The sequence below is a fragment of the Lygodium microphyllum genome, chromosome 25 (genome assembly GCF_053477565.2).
Source record: "Lygodium microphyllum isolate KBCC chromosome 25, Lygodium_microphyllum_v1.1.10, whole genome shotgun sequence".
In the NCBI taxonomy this organism is placed as follows: domain Eukaryota; kingdom Viridiplantae; phylum Streptophyta; class Polypodiopsida; order Schizaeales; family Lygodiaceae; genus Lygodium; species Lygodium microphyllum.
Window position 1 is genome coordinate 108,678,668 of NC_141159.1, and position 17,457 is coordinate 108,696,124.

Below are 17,457 nucleotides of genomic sequence, written 5' to 3' on the forward strand. Positions count from 1 at the left end.
CAGAGATGCCGCAGGACACAGAGGTTTAACACCCGCATAGGACTCTCGAAGCATTAGACGAAGGGAGAAGGTCACCCACCTACCTCGGATTCACCCGCTGCCCTCCTCCTATCGGCCCTCCGCTGCCCTCTCACCGGGCCACCACCCCCCCATTTCCCCATTTCCTCATTTCCCCCCATTTCCACACCACCCATCTCCCCCCTTAACCCCCATTCCCACCCAACCCGCCTTAACCCACCACACCCCCCATTAACCCCTATTCACACACCCCTCCCTTAAACCCCATTCCCCCCATTTCCACACCACCCATTCCCCCCTTAACACCCACAGGTTCCCCTAAGCAGACCCAACTCCCCCCAGTTGGCTCCATCCCACCCTCCCCCGACTGTCGTTCGCGTGCGTGGATTCGCATGTGTGTTGTTCGTGCGGGAGACCGTCTGACATTCGCGTGCATGTATGCGGGAGCGTGTCTTTTTGCAGCTGTTCACGTGTGTCCATGTATTCCTTTTTGAAATCCCGAAAATCATTTTTTAATCATAAAATCCATTAAACACCTTTAAAATTTGAAAAAAATCATTAAAAATTCAAAAAAAATCTGAAAAAATACCAAAAATTGCTGAAACCTTTTCCCACAGTTTCATAATTTTTCTTCTTGAAAAATCCTATTAAAAATTTCCTGAAATTTTCAAATTGGCTGAAATTCTTTCTAAATTGATGGAAATTGATTAAAAAATCCAAAAAATACATAAAAATCAAAAAATAATTCAAAAAAATAAAAATAATTCAAAAAATCGCATTTACCTTCTTTTCTATTTTGGAAATTTTCTTGGAATAAAAAAATATTCACATAATGTTGGGATTTTATTTCTTTTTGGAAACATCTCATGACAATGTATTTATTATAAACAAAAAAAAATTCAAAACTCCCCAACATTAAATGAACATTTCCATCACATTGAAACAATATGGGTTTCCATCCTCGTAGTGGGAAAATTTGGGTTCTTGATTTAAAAATTAAAAAAAAAACACAAACAAACAAAAAACACCACAAACTAAAAACATATACACTCTACAAATCAATACATCCAAATAAATTCAAGACATACATTTTTTTCTTCTTTTCTTTTGGTCATCCGTTTCATTTTTCTTTGTCGTGGTCACGGTGTTAGCTTGTTTTGTTTTTCTATCCAACAGGGCGACTCTTGGCAGTCGCCTGTTTGACAGTTTTGTGGATTATTGTGGACTAGGCATTCCACTTTTGGAGGTTTTGATTTCAGACTTCGCAGGCAGACCCACACATTACCAGGTTCCTTCCTTTTCCCTCTCTCACTTGCACAATAACACACATTAATTGTAAATAAAATCAACCGAACGTTGCACACACATAATTAACAAACTGCACCTCATAACTTGTAAATAAAATGAACCGGATGTTAATTGTAAAAAGAACCCTCGCCGTTGCACCTGCACCTTTGCACCCTAACCCACATAAGTTGTAAATTAAATCAATTCACAAATGCACATGCACACGTGTTTCAGATACATTAACTTGTAATTAAAATCAACCCCCGAAGTCACGCATGCATGCACGCAAGTGCCATACATCATCTAATTATAACAAGGAACTGCATTAGTAGAGACCCAGTCAGTCAGTCCAGTCGTGTCAAAATTTGAGTGGGGCTAGGTTACAATGTCGACTCACCATGCATTAACGGGTTAATTTAATAATGAACGATGCTTAATTGTTTATATAATAACAAATGAGTCATTAGTTTCACTCACACACTTCACCGCACTGTAGGACGTGAATGCTACGTGGGAGTGGGCGTAGTAATCTGACATTGGTCAACATGGTATTTATGATTGTATCATGATTTTTTTGAGTCTCTGTCTGGGCTCCCAAATGTAGTTTTATTTTATTTCTGCTTGATACGGGATTACAGGGTGCATGTATGTGTGTATAGCATGAAGCTTTCGATCGCACGTGTGTAGAGGTCATGCTGTTTTTTTTCTAGGATGTGGTTTGCCTGGGGGTTGTTATGGTCCAGTCATTCATGTCAATTAATTGGTTTCTTATCGATAGTCTCAGTCTTGGTTTTGTTTTTGGGTTTTGCACGTTTTCTTTTTGTTTTTCTAGTTGTGTGTGTGGTTTTTTTTTTAAACCATAGTTTGAATGGCACCTCTTTCTACGCCTCCAATTGTGGTCCAGCATGTTCCTCTAGTGGTCCATGACTATTCTCTTCTGTTAGAGGCAGATTGTATTCGACGAGCTGGCCTTTGCTCATTTGTAGCTCTCACTTTACCACCTGTGGATGAGAAGCTGTGTTATTCTTTCCTCACTTCTTACAAAAACCAGTCTGGCTTGGCTTACAATCGGACATTTTGTTTATCAGTAGCCAATATCAGTGAAGCATTGTGTTTGCCCTTATCTGCTTCCTTTGTGCCCAGTGGTAACCAGCTACTGACGGCTGAGGAGATAGTCACACTGATGAAGAAGGAAACTTCCACCCCCTTGCTCCTTAACCGACTCATTAATAGCTCAGGGGTGTCTGTTGCCTACATTTCTTCTCTAGTTTAGAAGTAGTTATGCCAGTTCCTACAGGACCGGTTCATGTCAAGAAAGAATGCATCCAAATACCTGTCAAAAGAATTATTCACAGCTTCTGTGAAGATTCTGGAGGGAGCTAAATTCAATTGGGCAAGTTTCCTATTATCTAAGATGAATCATCATTTCCAGCGTGTCAGGAAGGGTCAAAATAGTACTGCTTCTTATGGTGCCTTCCAACAGAGGATCCTTACTTTTGCATCTCCTCCTGGTGGTGTTCCAGTGCCAGATCCAGCTCCTTTACCAGTGCAGCCTACAGTATCAGTTTCTTCTTCTAGGCCCATGCAACTTATTTCAGAAGATGAGGAGTCGCCTGTTATTTTTTCTAGAAAGAAACACCTTCGCACAAAGGGACCTTCCAATCCTTCTGTCCAAGATCCACTGGTGCAAACATCCACTCCTACTGTGTCTGGCAGTGCCCTTCCTTCATTCCTTTCTTGTACCAATCTATTTGCCGCTCAAAAGGAAGGAAAATTAGATTCACAGATCCCTTCATCATTACAAACCATTTTAGCTGGACCCATGCTTCCACAAATGGTTTCCAATGTCCAGTCTACTCTGGAAACTTCCCTTACTTCCTGTCTTCGGACACTGTACACCAGTGTTTACACTTCTATGCAAGACAAGGTGGATTCCCTCACTAGTCAATTGAGTAAGGCACTGGAGGATCTGTCTTCAGAAAGGGCTACCCTCAGTGATATCCACAATCAGATGACTACTGCCACAGCCTTAATGGATTCATAGAAGGTCACTATTCAAGAGCTAGAAGATAAGGTTGCTAAACTAGAGGAGGAGAATGCATCTTTGATGCTTGAGAAGAATTCTGCCCTTGCAGAGATGGTCACTTTGGCTAGTAAGCTTGCTACCAGTGAGGGTCAGTTCCAGCAATCTCAGGACATTGTAGAGTCCCAACAAAAACTCATTGAAGAACTTAATCAGAAGGTGGATGTTCTTTCTGTTTCCCCTCTTGCACTTGTATCTTCTGTTGTGTCATCCCAAGAGGAGCTTAATTAGTTGCAACATAAGGCTAAGCTCTGTGATGGGTTCTCAACTAAGGTTGATCGCCTTCAGAGTGGATGGATTGTGTGCAGAATGATTTTGTCCATTATACTGAATTGGTGTCACCTCCTCCATCATTTTGGGTGAAATATCATCAATAGAGGTTTGCCTTATATATTTCTTTGAGCAATGTGGATTTAGAGCCTCCAGAGGATGGATGGTCCAATCTCTGGCCTGCGGATCTCTTACGAGCTGTTTTTGACATATTTGTGGATGAGTTGATTTTCCATGAGGTCTAGTTACTCTCTTTCATGTATCTTACAGGCTATTTACAAATCCCTGATGAGGAAGATTTAAACATTTACGTGGGAGATGTCATCTTACAGGCACTGATGTATGTACATTCAGTTGAGCTTCTGTTAGCAGAGAGTTTACGAACTTATCATGAGCAGACGTCTTGGTGCAAGGGATATGCTTGGCATCCACCTTTGGAGGATGTTGCTTTGGAACCTCGCCGCCTCAGAAGTGTCTTTCATAAATCAGATATCCAGCCTCTTCAATCTCAGTTGTTGAGTTTCATTGCTGATAACCCATTATTTACTGAGTCTTTCTTTCAGGATTTAAATTTCCGATGTTCTATTTATCCTTTAGATCCTACTGATCTTTTATCATATTCCCTAATGTCTTATTGTTTCCCATTATATGTTTCTATTCTTTCATCTAGTCCTGATAATATTCCTCTCTTATCATTTACCCCTTCAGGATTTCCTCACATTCCAGTGTTCACTACATGTCCTTTCATTTTGTTGATCCTACACTATCTCCTACTCCTTCTGACATTCCACCTACTGTTCCTCCTGTTCCTTCAGTTTTTCCAACAGAATCCCTTCATACATTTTTTATGTATTCTCCATCTTTTCCACCTTCTTTATCCCTTCAATTACCCTCTTTTTATGATTTGTCCTATCCTCCATTACAATGCTCTCCTTTCATTCCATTACCCTCTCCGACAGATTACATTAACCTTTCTCCCCAAATAGTGTTGGATACCCCAAGGTATGATGGTGACATCCTTCGTAGAAGACAGTGGACATTACATGATTCAGTGACCAGGTCCAGTGTTTAATTGGCCTCTCATTCCAGGGTCCTGGGATACTTCTGCAGTGTGTTCCAATTCTTACCTCCACTTTGCTAGGGTACATGGTACTTGTAGAGATACCACAATTCGTCTTGCTGCTCATTTTTGCTGGTATCTTGCATTCATGCATCATTAGTCACATTTGAATACTCGCAAGGGTATCCCCCAGATGCTGATTAATCCAAATGAGGATGTAGCAGTTGCTCAAATTGATCTCTTATATTATTTTGCATAGGCCTTTCCTACCAAATTCATCATTTTATTGGAAAGGATGTGTTGCCTACAATTCCTCCAAAATGTACCTGAGTACTTTGTGGATGAAAACAAAGCCTTGGACCGTCTTAAAATTAGTCTGCAATTTAAGAAGAAATATCTTCATCCTACTTAGTAGGAGGGTTTTCTTGATTATATCCACTCTCTTCTTTTTAATGGAAATTTCTTCTTTCTCTTCAACATTTTTTAGGAGTTGTGCCATTCAGATTATATTTGTGTATGGGTATTTTTTGTATTGGGTATTGTTGTTTTTCTCTATGGTTGGATGAGGAGCTGATGAAGATGGAGCTGTGAAGATTGATGATGTTGCTTATTAGCTGGATGAAGTTACAGTTGAAGATTTGGAAGCTGAAACATATTATATAGGTTTTATGAAGCTAATGTTGGATTCGTGATTGTAGTTGGTACATTGTACTGATTGAAATTTTTTTAGTAAAGAGATTAGAGCTTTTATTCATTTTTTCCTGAGGTCGCGAGGACGCTTCCTTTTCTAAGTGTGGGGATATGTTAAGTGTGAAATATGCTGGTTTTTGGGATGATTTTTTGTTGTTTTTGATTATAAATGGTTATTTATTTTGAAGTGTTTGAAAAGGTTTGGATAAGTTTAAAGGATTTTTTATGGTTTTTGATGAGGATATTTGGTTCTATAAGGTCTGATTTTCTTCTGTTTTGTTTCTGTTTTGGTAGTAGAGATGGTTGAATGAATGTTTTGAGAGATGATTGAAGTGGTGTGAAGAGGTTTATGAAAGATTGAATTGGTTTTGTTTTGGTTTTTATGATTTTTATGGGTTTTGTTGATCTTCCGTGAAGTTCTGTAAGCTTCTGTAGCTCTGTTGTTCTGTACTTCTGTTGCTCTGTGGTTCTGTTCTGTTGCCCTTTCATACCACACATACCTTTTGGAAGGTATATCCACGACCTAAGAAGGATTATTGAGAGTGATTATTGATTATTGTAGTGAGGATATGATGTATTATTGATGGAGAGAGAGAGAGAGAGAGAGTCAGAGATAGTCAAATTTATCAAAACAGTGTAATTGTATGTGAGAGATTGAGAGAGAGAACTATGAAGATATTGAAGATGGATAATATGTGATGTATTTCCATTCAAAGATGGTGTATTCCTTTGTGTTATTTGTTCTTTTAATGGAGATTATGAAGATTATGAAGAATATGGTTGATTCTATCAAATCCGTGGGAGATCTACATGATGCTGCATCAAGATTTGTTGTGCCTGGTGTTCTTTTCTTCATTGTGGTCATATAAAACCTAATAAAAACCTTGTTGATGATGACAAGGTAGATTTTCTTACAGTAGAAACCCTATTTCCTTGGAACACCATATTGGGGAATATGGGAATTTCCCATAAGTTTGGGACATGTGGTCAAATCTTTGGATTGGTCATAAATTGAACACTATAACTCCAAATTGAGCACTCTATAGCTCAATAGATTCCATTTTTCAAGCGCTTTCCAATGATAGGTGACATCATATGGTCTTGAGAAACTTATAGGCATGTTATCCGCGTGCCACCTTTTTAGTATTCAAAAAATGGAAACTAGGAGATTCCCAAACTCACTAATATTGTGTTTTGGTGTCTCTCTTGGGGCTCCAATTGGGATACAGGTGAAAATACTATAGGTTACACCCACAAGTCCTATGCAACTCCCCAAAGGGTTTGATAGCCCTTAGGTACAACTATTTTGGTCCCACAAGTGGTGGAAATAGGGCACTTTACAGGTTGAAACACAATGCTAGCCTAGAGAATTCAACCTTAGAGATTGGGTTATATAAATTTTTGTTTTAAATTTAAAGCATTGCAAGAAAGGTTGACATCCATGACATATCTTGATGAGATCCAATTGTAGGCTTTGTTACGTCAAGAGGTAGGGAAGAAGAGGATGAAAGCGGTTCATGACCTTCGTGCTAAAATATATAAAATTTTCAAGGGTCAGTTAGTCTTATATTACAATGCACATCACTAGTTATTTCTTGACAAGTGATGGGACCTAAAATGAGCCGACACTAGCTATAGCACTAGCCAAACCTCTGACATGCACAAGACAACCCCACGGCCTTGTGGCCAGGCGCGTCTATAGGACACATTGCCCTGCCATCGTACGTACATTTTGCGTTTGTATCGTGTTTGTAGTCCAACCCTTAACCTTCTCAGACTCCTTAGAGGGAGACCCTACATATTTTGGTGTAATTCACCACGTAGAACAACGTAGGAGGCACCTCTCAGCTAATTGCCGTGGCCCCACTGCTGTGACCCTCCTACACCTTGGGGATTGGCCCCTCAATGCGTCACTAACACATATAACACATATGAAATAGACTCCGCTCTTGATACCAATATTATATCGTTCCAAGAATGTGCCAGTCCTCACTTACTTGTCCCCCTTGGACCCACCATCTAGACCTACAGCTTGGGTGCCTTACTCTCTCCAGCGTGGGTCATTTATAGTTCAACCAATTGCTATGCATGCTAGGAATAGATACCATGCCAGCTTGGGTGCCTTACTCTCTCCAGTGTGGGTCATTTATAGTTCAACCAATTGCTATGCATGCCAGGAATAGATACCATGTGTATGATTCATGCAATGGTGGATGTCTTATTGTGTACAAACATTTATGGTTTGAAATCAACCTATGTGTCGTGCAAAGACAACCCTTTTAATAAATTTTTGCTAATACACAATGCTTCATTGCAGGAACCTAGCACCAAGGTGAACCTCGTGCTACTAGATCCATTATTTCCAAATAAACCACATCCTAAATGTTATGCATAAAGATAACAATCAAACTTTGTATTATTTCAGCACTTAAATTGTTGTACAACATCATCCTTCCCCTCACGGTTTAAATTTTGTTGCGTTGCATAGGTGTAGAGGTTCTTTTATCTCACTTTTTGTATGTAAAAGCAATAAATACACACTTTAACACAAATGAAAAGGGAAAAAATCAGGCTCAACCTCATGCTTCAGTCCTGTCAGACATTCACATACATAGATCTCATTTTTTCAATTTTTTCGAACGCAAGAAACCCATTTTTTTCCATTTTTTTCTTTTTTTCTATTTATTTTTAATATAAAATAGGTATTTTCTAGTTTTTTTCTGATGAATGACCATTGGAAGTGAAACTCAGCATTTTCCCTTATTTTACCCTATGTCCACTCATTTCCCCTACTCAAAATATGTCCACTCATTTCCCCTACTCAAAATCAAAGAAACTATCAATTTCCATCAAAATTAGTGTTTTTTCGAGTTTTGAAATTTTATAATTGTTGTAAATCAATATGGGTTTTGCATAACAATAATTGCAGCCCTCAAACATAATGCAAGGAACATTCAAATAAAATTTCAGCTCATGTGCACACCATTTAGACCATGAACGATCAAAAACAAGCAAAATTCTTTCATAAAATAGAGCATACCGCCTTTTTGTGTGTTTGGAGTTTTTTGAATATTTAATTAGGACTATGTATCGACCAACCAGCCATGGATTTCAGCATAGATCTTCAGTCTTTAGCCTCCTCAGCCTATATGCAAGAGAGAGAAAGACTAAATTCTAATCAAGTCATCTGGGCAACTATTCGAGGATCGGAGACAAGCAATGAGAAGCAAAGATAGAATGAAAACAAGACATCCAATCAGTTGGGGGGTCGCTTTTAGGCTCTCCAACCCCCCTCTCCATCAATCGTGGCCATGGCGCCTTCTTTGTGCTCACGGCATGGAAAAAATGTCCCCCTCCCCACAAATTCATTTTTATTTGGGGCTCCCAAAGGGAGCCCCCAAAAGACATAACCTTTGGGCTCTCTAAAGTCTATTCCCACTTGCCATTTGGTCTTGGCCTCTCGAGCACTCCCTCTTCCTCGTCCGATATCCGATTCGCGGTCCGAAAAATCCTGGGCATCCATCTTGAAGCCCTTCACTGCGGGCATCTCCCAGGTGTTAGAATATCAAGCTCTGGGTGTGTTGACCGACATGAGCTGGACACAGCTAGTCTAGCCATAGTAGTTAGATACATTAAATAAGTCGGTGCCTTTGGTGTGAATGGTCTTATGACCGTAGGTTGTATCTTTCACTATTGAGTGTGGTATGAATATAGTGTGTGAGAGAGGAAGCTGGTTGCTTCACTCTGCCTTTCATCAATCTGCCTCTTTGAATTCGAACATGGTATCAGAGCCATGAATAGATAAAGACTGGGTGCCTGGGAGTGTGGCATTGGACTTGCAGGAGCTGAAGTCAGAGAAAAGGTTATTCTTCTTCAAACAGGCTGAAGCCATTGGACAATGGAAGGTATGAAGTGTATAGTGGTATGCTTAATGATCAATGGCAGTGTCAAAGGCTTGTTTGTAGCCTTGAGAGGGATGTATTGAGCACCTTAGAGTGCTTCATTGCCCTGGTTAATAGACTCGTGAGCTGTGCTGCCCATCCAACCAGTCTGCGCTGTTGCGCCTGGTTCATATCCATGTCTTACAGCTACTAAATGAGGCATCATGCATCTTCTACATGCTCTAAGCAGTGTATGCTGACCCTGGGTGTGACCTTGAAGGTCTGATATGTCAATGGAAGCTTGGGTGATGAGAAGCATGGACTGTTATGCAGGTATACAGGTCTGAAACTGAGAGTACACTGCTGAATACAGTGATTTACATCAATGTTTTGATCCTGAAGAGCACTTGAAGCTCCCTAATAGGCTGGGAAGATTGCATTGCAGACAATACAAGTCAAGAAGTTATATGTACTTGATGTGAAGTACTTGAGCTAAATTTTCTCAGTAAAATATTCAGATCTGAGAACTGTTCACTGCTGAAAACTGTCATGTACTGTCAATAATAAGCATTAGATACTACTAATGCAATACAGGTCATTTCTAGAGCTCTATCACCTATGAGAGCTGTCACATACATGCTGGATGTATGGAGGCTTGAAACATTCAATGAGTATCATTGAAAACTGAAGTCTGGAGCTGAAGTGAATGCAGACATATTGTCTTGGTCAAGTACAAATGGTTCATGAGGTCTTATGCTTTGGTCAGTGAAAACAGGTTGTCTATGTATACCTAGATGCTCATGTATTGACCTCACCATTACAAAGTAAATGTATGACATGATCGGGAGACAATTTGGGGCTGATTGGAACTTGATATGCTGAACTTTGGTTGATTGTAACCTGCAATTGAATTTGTTGACACTTGTATGTGCTGGTTATGCACTGTTCTGTGTCTCTATGCTTATGTCTGAAGTGGCATATGTACCAGCAGTCAACTAAGCAGTTTTGGAATATGCATTACGTGTATCCAGGTGGAGTTTGACTTTGGAAAGGCTGCTGTAATTGCAGTTTACAGGCTTGAACTGCATGCTTTTGGAACCTGGCAGTGGATCTGCAGGAGTTAAATCTGAACCGAACATCAGACATATGTATTGGCAATTGTCTTTATGAGTTGGATCAACGATTGGGACGTTGTTTGGGCTGATATTTGACTGAAATTTACTGGTCTTTTTTCCTGCAATTAATTGCAGAAAACTGTCATAAACAGTTCCGGGCTGAAGTTGAACTGTTAAGAAAATCTTGGTTTGCAGGTAGTCAGGCAAGGTCTGCAACATGGCAAATGCTGATAGAACTGATAATGTAACCCAGATTGTGGGAGAAAAGCTTGATAGCAACAATTATGCAATATGGAAGTTCCGCATGGAGAACTTTCTGATAGGCAAAGGATACTGGGACTTAGTGACAGGTGTTGAGGCTGAACCTGAAGTTCCAGATAGGAATCCTACAGCTGATCAAAGACGAGCACATCGAGCTTGGACGGAAAGAGCTCGCAGAGTTTTACATTGGCTGTCATTATGTATCTCGGATGCTATGGTGATGCAGATCATGAACTGTAAATCCCCAGCAGATGCATGGAACATATTGGTCAGGTATCATGGCACAACTACGAGTGCCAGGAAGATACAACTGAAGCAAAAATTCAACAACATAGAGAGGAAGAACAGATCCATACAGGACTATGTCACGGAGATTAAAACCTTAGCAGATCAGCTCGCATCTGTTGGCTCACAGGTAGAAGATGAGGATATGGTTGCAGTGACCTTAAATGGCTTGGGTCCAGAGTATAAGTCCTTTGACACTTCAGTATCTGTGCGGGCTGAGATGCCTGATTTTAATGAACTGGTTGTGTTGTTGATTCATGAAGAGGTGAAGCTTGGCTTAGTTACAGGGTCAAGCAGCTCAAAGAATAAGGATGCAGTTTTTTATTCGAATCAGCGTGGTCGTGGTGGCCGTGGTAGAGGCTATGGATCTGGCAGAGGAGGCCAGCAGAATGCATCCTATAGTAATAGCAATCAGCAGTCATCACATGCAAGAGGTAGTGGCAACTTTCGAGGAAGGGGGAGATCTAACTCCCGTGGCAGAGGCTCATGGCAGCAGCAGCGTCAGTCAGACAATCCAAATAAAGATAAGGATTGTCACTACTGTGGAAAGTATGGGCATATTGCAAAGGATTGCTGGAAGAAGCAGGGAAATCAGAAGGGCAAGCAGCATGGACATTATGCTACGTCCAGTCAGATAGATGACTCTGGTGATAGACTGTTTGCCATGCAATATGTCAAAGATAAGGCTGCTGGAAAATCATCTGATGATGCAGTGTGGTACATTGACTCGGGGGCGTCGAATCACATGACCCCTCATGGTGATTGGTTCACGGATATGGTGGCTGAAAAGCATGGCTATGTATGCACAGGTGATGACACGCAACATAGCATTGAGCATAAAGGCAAAGTGCCTCTGGTTGTACATGATTGCATGAAGAAGAATCTTCATGATGTTTTGCATGTTCCTTCGATTACGAAGAACCTATTGTCTGTGGGTCAAATGACAGAGCAGAACTTGCAGGTTCGCTTCAATAAGCATGGCTGCTTTATTGAAGAGTTTGGCAATGGATGCAAGTTGATCGCGAAAGGCCACAGAAATGGAAGAATGTTCACTCTTGATGCTACACTGCCAGAGCTGAATTCCGCTATGTTTGCTCAGGGTTCTGGCACTATCAGGGACTTAGAGATTTGGCACAAGAGAGTGGGGCATGTCAATTTGCAGAGGCTGCAGACCATGCAGAAGAAGCAGCTGGTAACAGGGCTACCTAGATTCCAATATTCAGATATTGGTCATGTCTGCGAGGCTTGCCAGTTTGGTAAGCAGTCACGATTGCCGTTTGTCAGGCATGTAAGACAGAGTACACGACCACTGCAGTTAGTGCACTCTGATGTTTGGGGACCAGCTCATAATGCATCTATGGGGGGTTCCAGATACTATGTATCCTTCATTGATGACTACAGTCGATATACCTGGCTTCACATATTGAAAACAAAAGATGAGGTCTTTGCTGTTTTTCAGAAATTTAAGGCACAGGTTGAGAAGGAATTTGAGTGTTACATCTCTTGCTTGAGATCTGATAGCGGTGGGGAGTATGTCTCCAATGAATTTGCTAATTTTTTGGCTGAAAATGGCATTCGTAGGCAGCTAACCTACAGCTACACTACGCAGCAAAACGGAGTAGCTGAAAGGAAGAACAGGGTTCTGATGGAAGCTGCTAGGGCCATGATGAATGAGAAGCATATGCCGCTTTACTATTGGGCAGAGGCTGTTGTGACAGCCGCATATATTCTAAACAGGACTCCCACTGCAGGCATTCATGACATGACACCGTTTGAGAGGCTCTATGGCTATAAGCCGGATGTAAGACACATGAAGGTCTTTGGCTGCCTTGCTTATGTGCACATTCCAGATGAGAAAAGGAAAAAGTTGGATCCCAAAGCGCATAAGAGTGTGTTCATTGGATACTCGCAGGAGAAGAAGGCATACAAATGTTATGATCCCTCTACCAGGGAGACTTTGGTAAGCAGGGATGTCATCTTTGATGAGCTGGGCTCTTGGTATGTCTCACCAGTTGCAGTGCCATCCGATTTGCCTTCCACTCATGTCTCTACAGTTGATATGCAGCAGAGCACTGCTATGACAGGACCTATCAGTCAGACAGTATCCCCATGGACAGGGAGATTGAGGAGCTCACCGTCCACTGACACGGGTATGTCAGTGAGGGGGAGACATGATGTCTTGGACAGCAAAGGAAAAGAGAAAGTTAGTGAGGATGGTATGATGACACCTGGCAGAATGACTTCGGGCTATGAGTCTAGTGATACTTTAGACAACGAACTTGGTATTCCGACTGTCTATACGCCTGGCACGAGGCAGAACAGGTACATTCCGCCTCATGAGAGAGGTGAATCGAGTAGTGCACCACAGCCTAGACGATCGCAGAGGGTCAGATACCCTGTTGACAGGTTGACGTACTCTGGTTATTCTGCAAAGCATTATGCATACATGACAAAAGTGATGGAGATCAAAGAACCAGGTACTTATGCTGAAGCAGCAAAGGATGAAAACTGGTGCATGGCTATGGACGAAGAGATGAAAGCCTTGGCTGAAAATCAGACTTGGGATTTGGTACCACTGCCTGAAGGGAAAAAGCCTGTTGGCTGTAAATGGGTTTATAAAATCAAATGTAAGTCTGATGGCAGTGTAGAAAGGTACAAAGCAAGGCTGGTCGCTAAAGGATATGCTCAGCAGTATGGCTTGGATTATGATGAAACATTTAGTCCGGTTGCAAAAATGGCAACCATACGAACTGTTATTGCCTTGGCTGCTGAAAAAGGCTGGAAATTGCAGCAGATGGATGTTAAGAATGCATTCTCAATGGTGATTTAACAGAGGATGTATAATGGTTCAGCCGGAAGGGTATGAGCACCCTGATTTTCAGCATTATGTGTGCAGGCTGAAAAAGGCACTGTATGGGCTGAAGCAGGCTCCGAGAGCCTGGCATGCTAGGATCAGCAGTTACTTGCAGAGTCTTGGATTTGTTGTTGGCAGGGCTGATCACAGCCTGTTTACAAAGAAGACTGACAGTGGCTTGGTAGTGCTGGTCATATATGTTGATGACCTGATAATCACTGGAAATGATGACATGGGAATTCAGCATGCTATGAAGATGCTGAAATCTGAATTTGACATGAAAGATCTGGGAGATCTGAAGTATTTCTTGGGTATTGAGGTCGTACCAGCTGAAAATGGCTTATGGCTGATGCAGAAGCACTATGCCATGGAAATGCTTAAGAAGTATGGCATGGCTGAATGCAAACCACTGGATACACCTCTGGACCAGAATGTAAAGCTAGACATGAACACTGGGGCTGAAGTAGAAGATGTGACTATGTACAGGCAGATGGTCGGCAGTCTGATTTACTTAACCATCACTAGGCCTGACTTGAGCTATGCAGTAGGGCTGATAAGCCAGTTTATGCAAAAACCGAGAAAGCCGCACTTGGATGCAGTTAGACGCATCATGAGGTATGTTAAGTCCACTGTAGACTATGGGTTGTTCTATGTCAGAGATAAGCCCTTGATACTGATTGGATACACAGATGCAGATTGGGCAGGATGCTCAACTGATAGACGATCTACCAGTGGCTATGCCTTTGGCTTTGGTAGCGGCATGATCAGTTGGAGCAGCAAGAAGCAGCCTACGGTTGCTTTATCTAGTACTGAGGCAAAGTACAGGGGGGCTGCATTGGCAGCATGTGAGATTGCTTGGCTGCTCAAGCTTATGGCTGACTTGGATATTCAGGTTGATGCTCCAGTGAAACTGTTATGTGATAATCTGAGTAGTGTACTCCTGGCCATGAATCCAGTTTACCATGCCAGGACAAAACACATAGAGGTACACTACCACTTTATTCGTGAGATGGTCCTTGCAGGAAAGGTTGATCTTATGCATGTGAGGACTGATGAGCAGGTAGCAGATATCTTTACCAAGTCTCTAGGTAAAGATAAGTTCTGTGGTTTTAGACAGCTACTTGGAGTACATATGCTGTCTTGAGCTTGAGGGGGAGTGTTAGAATATCAAGCTCTGGGTGTGTTGACCGACATGAGCTGGACACAGCTAGTCTAGCCATAGTAGTTAGATACATTAAATAAGTCGGTGCCTTTGGTGTGAATGGTCTTATGACCGTAGGTTGTATCTTTCACTATTGAGTGTGGTATGAATATAGTGTGTGAGAGAGGAAGCTGGTTGCTTCACTCTGCCTTTCATCAATCTACCTCTTTGAATTCGAACACCAGGGTCTCGTCTGACACACCAAAAAGTTATGAAAATTCACCAAGTATCGTCCAGTGGGTCTTTTACACACTTTCAGGCATTGCCGCTTAAAATCGTACTGATTGCAACCGCCGCCTTCGACAAAGTCTATTTTTTCCTTGAAATTTGTAATTTTTGGCTATTTTTAAGCACTTCTCGACATAAAAAATCATTCGTCATTGGCGACCACAGGATAGGGCGACTCAGCCAGTCGAATCCCACGAACAGATCTGCACATAAACACAACCATAGAGATCATCAAGCTGATACAAAATAGATACACAACAAAACACATCAAAGCTCTCACCTGTCAAAAATCGCGTGATGGGGGGATGTCCTTGAGCTGCTGCGCCAAGCACATACTGTATACACAAGAGGAAGCTCACTCAAGAACACAAGAAGAGAGATGGAGGCCAAAACGTTTTATTGCTGGTTTTTTCTTCTTTTTTCACACACTATACAATGTACACAAAGTATAGATAAGATACAACATAAAAGAAAGTGACCTTCTAAGTCAAACAGTGCATAAGCGACCACACTAATGTACACAAAGTATAGATAAGATACAACATAAAGGAAAGTGACCTTCTAAGTCAAACACTACATAAGCGACCACACTAATGTACACAAAGTATAGATAAGATACAACATAAAGGAAAGTGACATTCTAAGTCAAACAATGCATAAGCGACTACACTAATCGACTGGCGTTATATCTTTGCCAGCTATAGCTAGGTATAACAAACTAAATATAATAAGTGATAAGTCAGTGGCTATGTGAGTATCATAATGACCACCAACGTGCTAAGTGTCGACGTGCGGACTCATCTAGCCAGGCGGTCCATCATCAATGTCCGCAAGTGTTGAGCTTGCCATCTCAACACCCCCCCTCAAGCTCAATTCTATCTCTGCAACTCCAAGTAAGCTTTGGGACTTTCGAAGCTTCTCTGCACCCAATATCTTTGTGAAAATGTCAACTATCTGATCCTGTGTGCTGACATATACCAAGTCAATCTCTCCTGCAAGTACCTTCTCTCTAACAAAGTGGTAGTACACCTCAATGTGTTTTGTCCTAGCATGGAACACTGGATTCCTAGCTAGCTGTATGTTTCTCATGTTGTCACAATGAATGACAACTGGACCATCTCTCTGCACGTCCAAATCACCTAATAACTTTTGCAACCATACCTCCTCACATGTTGCCATAGCAGCACCTCTATACTCAGTCTCTGTACTCGATAAAGAAACTAGAGGTTGCTTTTTGCTACTCCATGTAACTACTGCACTACCAAGGGAAAACATGAATCCACTTGTAGATCTTCTGTCTAACATTCTACCAGCCCAATTTTCATATGTATATCCAAAGACCTATATGTCCTTACCTGCCTCATAAAAAAGTCCATAATGTAAAGTGGACTTCACATACCTCAATATACGTCTAACTGCATCCAAATGAGGCTTTTTAGGCATCTGCATAAACTTACTAACAAGGCCAACAGCATAGCTTAAGTTTGGCCTTGTGATAGTCATGTAAATCAAGCTCCCTACTATCCTCCTGAACATAGTAGGGTCTTCTATCTCATCCCCAATGTCAGCACTCAACTTCACATTTTTCTCCAATGGTACTGAAAGAGGCTTACATGCTGTCATACCATACTTGGATAGCATATCCAAGTCATACTGAATTTGGGACAGCCATATACCATCATCACATCTGATCACCTCAATATCAAGAAAGTATCTCAGCTTACCCAAATCTTTCATCTCAAACTTCTTCTTCAAGAAGTCCTTAACATCACCAATTCCATTGTCACTGTCACCTGTAATAATCAAGTCATCCACATAGATGACTATGATGACCAAACATGCATCTCCCTTTCTCACATAAAGTGAGTGATCAGCATCAAAAATACAAAATCCAATATTGACAATATACTCTCCAATCTTGTCAAACCATGCTCTAGGTGCTTACTTCAACCCATAGAGCACCTTCTTTAACCTGCACACATATGTGGGATGCTCTAAATCCTCATAACTTGCTGGTTGCTCCATATACACTTCTTCTTGTAGTTCACCATCCAAGAAGGCATTCTTAACATCCATTTGCTACAAACTCAAACCTTTGTCTATTGTGCCAAGGCAATCACACACCTAACAGTTGCCAACCTATCAACTGGACTGAATGTCTCTTCATAATCTATGCCATATGTTTGAGCATAGCCTTTTGCAACTAGCCTAGCCTTATACCTAC